The 9,301-nt window shown below is 35.5% G+C and overlaps 6 non-coding genes across 6 annotated transcripts; all 6 read right to left on the bottom strand.

Annotated features, from left to right (window-relative positions):
- Positions 1 to 4,097: 4,097 nt before the first annotated feature.
- On the bottom strand, positions 4,098 to 4,170 carry Trnav-aac. Its single transcript has one exon. It is a non-coding gene; the product is annotated as a tRNA-Val (tRNA).
- Positions 4,171 to 4,343: 173 nt separating this feature from the next.
- On the bottom strand, positions 4,344 to 4,416 carry Trnav-aac. The gene has a single exon. It is a non-coding gene; the product is annotated as a tRNA-Val (tRNA).
- A 631-nt stretch (positions 4,417 to 5,047) lies between these two features.
- Trnav-aac lies at positions 5,048 to 5,120 on the bottom strand. The gene has a single exon. It is a non-coding gene; the product is annotated as a tRNA-Val (tRNA).
- A 165-nt stretch (positions 5,121 to 5,285) lies between these two features.
- Positions 5,286 to 5,358, bottom strand: Trnav-aac. Its single transcript has one exon. It is a non-coding gene; the product is annotated as a tRNA-Val (tRNA).
- Positions 5,359 to 8,855: 3,497 nt separating this feature from the next.
- Trnav-aac lies at positions 8,856 to 8,928 on the bottom strand. Its single transcript has one exon. It is a non-coding gene; the product is annotated as a tRNA-Val (tRNA).
- A 165-nt stretch (positions 8,929 to 9,093) lies between these two features.
- Trnav-cac lies at positions 9,094 to 9,166 on the bottom strand. Its single transcript has one exon. It is a non-coding gene; the product is annotated as a tRNA-Val (tRNA).
- Positions 9,167 to 9,301: the final 135 nt, after the last annotated feature.

The following is a 9,301-nucleotide window of genomic DNA, read 5'->3' as shown; positions in this document are numbered from 1 at the left end:
ACAGTTAGCATTCAAATTATCATGCACGACAATAAAAATAGGTACGCAAAGCGTACATGTGGGTAGCCTCTAAAACATTTGCAAATCATTGGCTGCGATGAAGCTATGGTTTGGCAAAAAAATTCAAGTTTGATTCAATGTCAAACTACAGGCTGCTATAGTGGCGAGTCAATATAAACTAATGCTTATAATTTTACCTTCTAATGCCATATGTTAGCCAGTGGAATTCACAAAATCGATTTTTTATTTAATATATTTAATTTTTTTATTGTATTAATTTAAATACATTTTTAACGACAGAAAAATAACATATATAAAAACATATTTACAAAAGATAGGAAATGCATGATTTTTAAAAAACAGAATAGGTGGACAGAACAAAAAAGAGTAAGGTTCCAGAGTGGTGGTATAAATTGTCTGGTAACATAAAGCTTAGTTTGGAAGGAGAGAAAGATATTTTAACGTTTTCAAAGTACTTCTTTTTTATGCCCCTTGATTATTTATTAGCTAGCACATCGGATGTTATTGTTCCTGTACGAATTCAATTTGACAGCCTTCAACGTCATTGTGCATCAGCTCATAGCTAGATGTTCCACAGATGACTCGCTAGATCAAATGACACCAAAAAAGCTTATCAATCAATTGATAGCAGACATTGATGAACTGGACATTGTTTATGACACTATCCAGAAGAAAATCATTTAACTATCCTAAAAGTTATGTTTATAGGAGCTGCACAGTTACATAAAATAAACTAAAACAAAAAAAGTATAAAATTCTGTTAAATTATGTTAAAGCTTCCTAGTGACAATGACACTTGTTATTTGACAAAATGGTATATATTTCATTTCATTTAATTAAAGAATCTTATATGACTTTGAACTTATATATTTATATGTTAGGTCTTGATTTGAATATATTATCAGTAGTTTACATACACATATGTTTCTACAATATACACATTGTCTGTGAGTTTTAAACTAACTTGAGTAAAATTTTTATATTAATTATACGTCTAAACATGGAATTTTGGGAATGGGACATTTGCAATGACTGTATTGGTCTTCGATTACTATTTTTCTATACAACCTGATCTATCAAGTCCCCTGCATTTTAGATATCTCAGCTATTTCCTTCCATCACCAGTAGTTAAGGGGTGCTGACACATTTTCGATCCATGTGTTACATTTTTCATGAAACTGAAGCATAACTTTTGCCAGTTTCATTCAAAACTGAAGCACAACTTTTGCCAGTTTCATCCAAATATTATAAAGAAACTAAACCTTAAGATCTTGTTATAAATCAATATGTTCTGTTTGTATCCCTGTTCCACTGCTTCAACATGCTATTTGTGAATTTAAGCATAATTCCTATGCTCAATCTTATTGTGTACAGGAAGCATAATTTAGCATTTAATATTTTGATCTTTTTCCGCTCTGTTTTACAATACAAAAGCCATTTTAAATTTCCATAGGCCTAAAATCTATTATGGTTTAGCCCAAACGTTTTTAAATTTAACTATTTGAAATTAATCAACAAATGAAATGGGCGATATAAGCAAGTTTTAATACTTATGCTGTGTTACCTTTGGAAATCATATACAATCATATATGGATAATAAATAGCATGCCAAAAGTACTTACGAATCAATAAATATGTTATTCCCCCATGCCAAAAGTACTTCGAAATAAATAAATATGTTCCCGAATTCCAGAAATCGTGCAATTGCAACTGTTAAGTGGTGTGCATCCATGTTAGTTCGTTTCGGTAATGCGACAATCACCGAAGATGTCAACAAACACTAATAGTTCATGATCGTGATCTGTTCGCTTATCCGACGATTTCCGAAGATGTGGACATTTAGACGGACGCGGATACTTTTCAGCTAACATAGTGGTTAGCCGCGCATGCGCAGCGGCTACCCACAAAAACTCGTTGTTCGGTTGTTAGCTGCACCATTATTAGTTTAGCTGATTTGACTGTTAGCATGCAGTTGAACTGTACGATTATAAAAGCCATTTTAAAATCCCAGGGGCATAAAATCTATTGAGCTTATGAACAATATGAATTTTAGAATATTAATTGTTTGCGTTTTTCACCTGGCTGCAATTTTAGTATTTTCAAATTAATATATATATATATATATATATATATATAAATAAATATATATATATATATATATATATATATATATATATATATATAATATATATATATATATTATATAATATATATATATTATATATATTATATATATATATATATATAAATCAGTATGAAGATAACAAGTATCGAGTTCGAAATCATGTTGGTATAGAGTGCTCAATACCGTATGGTAGAGCGGTTAATAACAAGAATGACAAAACTGGTTTATTCCATTAAAACTTTATTACTACAAATTTGTTTCGTATGGCAAGCAAAGCTTACCACACTCGTCAGGTAACAACTGATCGCGTTTATGAGCGCTATGAAATATTATATGCTTAATTCAGGCCTGTTGTGATAGTTCGTTGTGCGGTCGGTAACGTATCGGATTGCTGTCATTTGTTATACAATAAGTGTTTTTTTCTGTGTCTACAGTTTGATACTAGTTCGTTCTTTCTGTTAAGTGTACAAAGCTCCGGATAACAAATAATTATAAACTTCTCATACAAGCATAAATTACATCGCTTAGTTATACTAGAATACGGTTTACATCGTTTTAAAATTTTTAAAATTTGGATTGAGTGTTGTACATCAGAGTCTTTCAGCGACCATACATATTTACTAAGTTCGGTAGTTGTTATTAACTGGATCTCTTGGTGACATTCACTAGACCTTGTGACTGATGGCATGGTATATAGCAATAAAGTTTAAGCAGTTTTCCATCTTAAATGCTGTTGTCATATGTATCCAACGCAGAGAACCCTGAAGCTGGAGGTGGGTAGAAAAAGAATGTGTTCCTTCTTCTGGACAAGATATTACTACAAACAGACGAAAAACCGAACATTCCAATTGGAGTTGAAAACTTTTTACCCAGCTTTGAGAACCTGGAAATGACTTAAGTACAGATGAATCCTAGTAAGATAAGTGTTTGCATGTAGTAATTTGTATATATGTAAGCAAAGGACTATTAGGATAAATTATTTATTATATTAGATCTTTTATAATATATATGTGTGTTTTGACAAAATTTGATTTGAAGTGCATTAAATTTAAGGATAATTTAACCAATCTTTAATTGATTGAAATAATTGGTCAAAAAAACCATTGGTTACATTAACCAAATTCAATATAGGTTACATTAACTTATTAAATATTGGTAGATTCAACCAATATTAATATTGGTAATTTTAACCATAATGAATTTATAAAAAAGTAACCAAATTTTAATTGGTTGTCCTGGTTGCGTCCAGGAGAACCTTTTTTTTGGTTGTTTCAACCATTCATTTTGTGCAGTGTATGGAAACACCCAAAGATCATTCAGCAGAACAAGAATGGAAAAATTGTGTCTTCAAAACAGGGAAAGAAAGCGAATTGTTTCTGCCAAGGATTGAATTGGGGACCTTGCGCGTGTAAAGCGCACGCGATAACCACTACAAAATACGAAAACTTTTTCGTGCCTAGAAAAGAATGTTTCCCGTCTTAATTTGAATTGGCAAAATTTCGAAAACTGGAAATTTTAGTAAAATAACTTTAAAATTCTTTCGTCTCAGAAATTTCTACGAGTCATAACCGGTTACAGGTTTAAATAAAATATATCGAAAGAAACACAGCGCACAAAGTTATTTCTGTACATAGTCAAAATGTTCACCTTGCGCTTTAAAGAGCACCTGATAACCGCTAGACTAGAGAAATCGTATCGCACCTTAAAATTGTCTAAACCAACGAATTGGGGGAATCCGGTATATTTGTTATCGGTTTAATTTTAAGAAAGTAATTTCGTTAGCAATCTTCAAGTCTGAAATTTGCTGCATGGGCGGCAACTTGTGTTTCACAAACGATTATCGTGCAAAAAACATTCAAAACAACAAAAGTAGCAAATTTAGTGTTTATTAGAGTGAAAGAAAACGAAATATTCCCGCCCAGTGTTCAAAATAGGAAAAGTAGAAGGAAAGTGTTTCGGCCCAGGATTGAACTGGGGACCTTGCGCGTGTTAGGCGCACGTGATAACCGCTACACTACGAAAACTGCATGCCTCGTCCCCATGCACTCGCTTCAATGATGTAAAGCTGATATATACATAAAATAAGCCAACACTTAAGAAGCGCCTGTGGACGAGGCAGTTACGGAAACACGCAAAGAACCGTCAGCAGAACAAGAACGGCAAAATTGTGTCTTTAAAAGAGGGGAAGAAAGCGAAATGTTTCTGCCCAGGTTTGAACTGGGAACCTTGCACGTGTTAAGCGCATGTGATAACCACTACACTACGAAAACTTTCCCGTGGTTGAAAATATATTTCCCCTCTTAATTTCAATTGGCAAAATATCGAATCCTGGAAATTTTAGTAAAATAACTATAGAATTCTCTACGTTGCGGAAATTAAGATCAAAATTGTTTTCTACGAGCCATAACGGTTACTGGTTTAAATAAAATGTATGGAAAAACACAGCGCACATAGCTGTTTCTGTACATGGTCAAACCGTTCACCTTGCGCCTCGAAAGAACTCTCGCATTCCAAGGTCTAATTAAGAAATATCGCACTTCCAAGCAAACAAATTTGTATATGTTATTGGAACACTCCATGTGTCGTCAATTTTCGAATTCTTTTTCTTATTTATATGGCAGGAAAAAAAGAAGCACAGCGCACATGTAGTTTGTTTCCACCAAGTTCCGAATTGGGTTCTCTGGCGCGTAAAGTGCACGTGATTCCCGCTACACTACATGAATTGCGTAGCATCTTTGAAGTTTTCAAAGGAAGGAGCTGGTGTTACCCGGTATATTTATCAATTGTTTCTTTAAGGAAAACTATTTTCATAAGCCATCTTCAAGTTTGAAATCTGCTGTGCGATAACATTTGACCACAAATGATTATCCAGTGTTCAAAATAGGAAAAGTAGAAGCAAAGTGTTTCCGCCCAGGATTGAACTGGGGGCCTTGCGCGTGTTAGGCGCACGTGATAACCGCTACACTACGGAAACTGTCTCGTCCCCAGTCGCTTCAATGATGTAAATCTGATATATACATAGAATAAGCCAAAACTTAAGAAGAGCCTGCGGACGAGGCAGCTACTGAACCACGCAAAGAACAGTCAGCAGAACTAGAACGGCAAAATTGTGTCTTTAAAAGAGGGGAAGAAAGCGAAATGTTTCCGCCCAGGTTTGAAATGGGGACCTTCCACGTGTTAAGCGCATGTGATAACCACTACACTACGAAAACTTTCCCGTGGTTGAAAAAGAATATTTTCTCTCTGAATTTCAATTGGCAAAATATCGAATGCTGGAAATTTTAGTGAAATAACTATAGAATTCTCTACGTTGCGGAAATTAAGATCAAAATTGTTTTCTACGAGCCATAACGGTTACAGGTTTAAATAAAATGTATGGAAGAAACACAGCGCACATAGCTGTTTCTTTACATGGTCAAACCGTTTACCTTGCGCCTCGAAAGAGCTCTCGCATTCCAAGGTCTAATTAAGAAATGTCGCACTTCCAAGCAAACAAATTTGTATATGTTATTTGAACACCCGATGTTTCGCGAATTTTCGCATTCTTTATCTTATTTATATGGCAGGAAAAAAGAAGCACAGCGCAAATGTGATTTGTTTCCGCTAAGTTCTGAATTGGGTTCTCTGGCGTGTAAGGTGCACGTGATTTCCGTTTCACTACATGAATTGGGTAGCATCTTTGAAGTGTTTAAAGGAAGGAGCTGGTGTTATCCGGTATATTTATCAATTGTTTATTTAAGGAAAAGTATTTTCATAAGCCATCTTCAAGTTGGAAATCTGCTGTGCGATAACATTTGACCACAAACGATTATCCAGTGTTCAAAATAGGAAGAGTAGAAGCAAAGTGTTTCTGCCCAGGATTGAACTGGGGGCATTGCGCGTGATGGCGCACGTGATAACCGCTACACTACGGAAACTGTCTCGTCCCCAGTCGCTTCAATGATGCAAATCTGATATATACATAAAATAAGCCAATAATTAAGAAGCGCCTGTGGACGAGGCAGTTACGGAAACACGCAAAGAACCGTCAGCAGAACAAGAACGGCAAAATTGTGTCTTTAAAAGAGGGGAAGAATGCGAAATGTTTCCGCCCAGGTTTGAACTGGGGACCTTGCACGTGTTAAGCGCATGTGATAACCACTACACACGTAAAAACGCACGAGTTGTAACAAGCCTGCAGCAAGCTTGTCGCAAGCTCGTTTCAACAAGCTTGTTGCAAGATTTATTCGCACCGCTTCTCCCAAGTTGTTGTGACGGACGTGTAGCAAGTTGTTGTCAGACTTGTAGCAAGTTTTTTGTGACAATGCTGTACCAAGGTTGTTGCCAACAAGCTTGCTACAAGTCTGACAACAACTTGCTACAAGCTTGTTGAACTTGAGCTGTTCCAAGCTTGTTATAACAAGGCCGTTACAAGCTTGTCGCGACAAGCTTGCTGCAAACATGGCCGCGCATTAAATCTCGCTTGAAAACACGCGTGTTTTCCCGGAGATTGTGAAACAAAGAACAAACAACACAAAGTTTGATGTAAAAATCATATTATTTTAAAAACAAATTCAAAGGTTAGCAATTAAATACAAACTTCACACTTGAAGTACCAAGATTACTAAAGGCTCAGTACAAGAACATATGTATTTTCCTTTCTGAGTATACCGGTATAGCCTAATAATCAGTTCGTAAGAAAAGTTTCTTTGCATTCATATGGTAAAAATTAACTGGTGCATGAATATTCTTGTATAATACCAGTATTTCAGTCACTTGTTGAATTGACTTCGTTTTCCCAAGAATCAACAGCTAGCTGCACCTCTTTCTTATAATTCACTTTGTTTGATACGACTTTCCGGCCAATACCTCAGTTTAGCTCCAGTTTGATAATCAAATTCCTATAAAGTATAATATACAATGGCTTCAGGAATCAGTTACTTAAAAAAATATGCAAATATTTTTGAGGAAACTGGTTTGCAAATACGTTGTGGAAACTCCATCCTGTCTCCTGTGGCGAGGGTCTTGCTTGCCATCCAAGTCTAATGTCAAATAAGTAATGTACAAATACTTTATTACCATAATACGTAAATATATATTATTATTTCTAATCAGAGCATGCTAAAAACATACGCACAGATATTAAAAATAGGAAATTTTGCACTTTACCGCACACCTACTCGTCATTAAAAATATTTGAATCATTGAATACAAAAAACCGGCAAAGTTTCGATTTTGATAAATATCCACAGAAACTAACAGTTCAATGTTTATAAAAAGCAATAAATTCAACAAATATTTTAAAAACTATATAGTTTTAAAAGGCTATTTTGTGTACTATAATAAATTGTGTTGCCGGCGTTGTGTACGCCATATCAAATATTTGGATGAATTAAACGCACATACCTTTAATAAAACGTCGAACTGTAGTATTCTTCAAACTTTTTTAAGTTGCCCATCCGTTTTAACTGATATTTCAACGCTTATTAAACTTTTAAAGGCTTAAAAAATCAAAGGTTTTGGCACAAAGATAGCTCAATGACCAGGTGAATCAGTGAACTCTTGAAAAGAGCAGGGAAATTTGCAAATATACTGACGAATATTTCAACCGATAAGATCACTTATACATAGTTTAAACAGAGTCTGAACCAATGAGATTACTCCGTTGAAATCGTCACTTCCTCAACGGTTCAACGGTTATAGATATCCTTGAAACAAGGAAATGTTCATCTGTAATGTTTTCAAGGAATTCGGATTCTTTTCAAATCTTATTACTAAAAGAAGTTATGAACTTCGTTGCAGAGTGTTAAAGTGTTTAAAAGCTCGTTGATCTTGCTTTTGCCATTTTTATGAATGGCAATGATCAATAAAATAATATTTGGCCCAGTTCAAATTGATTTTGTTGTTTTCGGAAAACTTTTGCCGTTAACAATGTCGCTACAACTTGTTGGAACTGTCTTGTTACAGCATTGTCACGCGCAGCCTTCGTACAAGCTTGTTGTGACAGGCTTGTTACAACTTGATGACTATAACAACTTGTCAACAGGTTGCTCCAACAAGCTTGGTACAGCTTGTTGTCGACAAGCTTGGAACAAGTTGTTCCAACAACTTGCTACAAGTCTGCAAGCCAACAAGTTGTAGCAAGCTTGATGTCAACAAGCTTGCTACAACCTGTTGTCTCAACAAGCTTGTTACAACTTGTCAACAAGCTTGCTACAAGCTTGTTGAGCTAACAAGTTGTCAACAAGATGTGAGATTTTTAGGTGTGTACACTGCGAAAACTTTCCCGTGGTTGAAAAGGAATATTTCCCCTCTTAATTTCAATTGGCAAAATATCGAATCCTGGAAATTTTAGTAAAATAACTATAGAATTCTCTACGTTGCGGAAATTAAGATCAAAATTGTTTTCTACGAGCCATAACGGTTACAGGTTTAAATAAAATGTATGGAAAAACACAGCGCACATAGCTGTTTCTGTACATGGTCAAACCGTTTACCTTGCGCCTCGAAAGAACTCTCGCATTCCAAGGTCTAATTAAGAAATATCGCACTTCCAGGCAAACAAATTTGTATATGTTATTGGAACACTCGATATTTCGCAATTTTCGAATTCTTTAACTTATTTATATGGCAGGAAAAAAAGAAGCACAGCGCACATGTGGTTTGTTTCCGCTAAGTTCTGAATTGCATGGGTTCTCCAGTGTTCAAAATAGGAAAAGTAGAAGCAAAGTGTTTCCGCCCAGGATTGGACTGGGGGTCTTGCGCGTGTTAGGCGCACGTGATAACCGCTACACTACGGAAACTGCCTCGTCCCCAGTCGCTTCAATGATGTAAATCTGATATATACATAGAATAAGCCAAAATTTAAGAAGAGCCTGCGGACGAAGCAGCTACTGAACCACGCAAAGAACAGTCAGCAGAACAAGAATGGCAAAATTGTGTCTTTAAAAGAGGGGAAGAAAGCGAAATGTTTCCGCCCAGGTTTGAACTGGGGACCTTCCACGTGTGAAGCGCATGTGATAGCCACTAGACTACGAAAACTTTCCCGTGGTTGAAAAAGAATATTTCCCCTCTCAATTTCAATTGGCAAAATATCGAATCCTGGAAATTTTAGTGAAATAACTATAGAATTCTCTACGTTGCGGAAATTAAGATCAAAATTGTTTTCTACGAGCC

This window comes from Dendronephthya gigantea, unplaced genomic scaffold (genome assembly GCF_004324835.1).
Source record: "Dendronephthya gigantea isolate DGI-Jeju-01 unplaced genomic scaffold, DenGig_1.0 000195F, whole genome shotgun sequence".
NCBI lineage: Eukaryota > Metazoa > Cnidaria > Anthozoa > Malacalcyonacea > Nephtheidae > Dendronephthya > Dendronephthya gigantea.
This window is presented reverse-complemented; position numbering and strand designations above follow the sequence as displayed.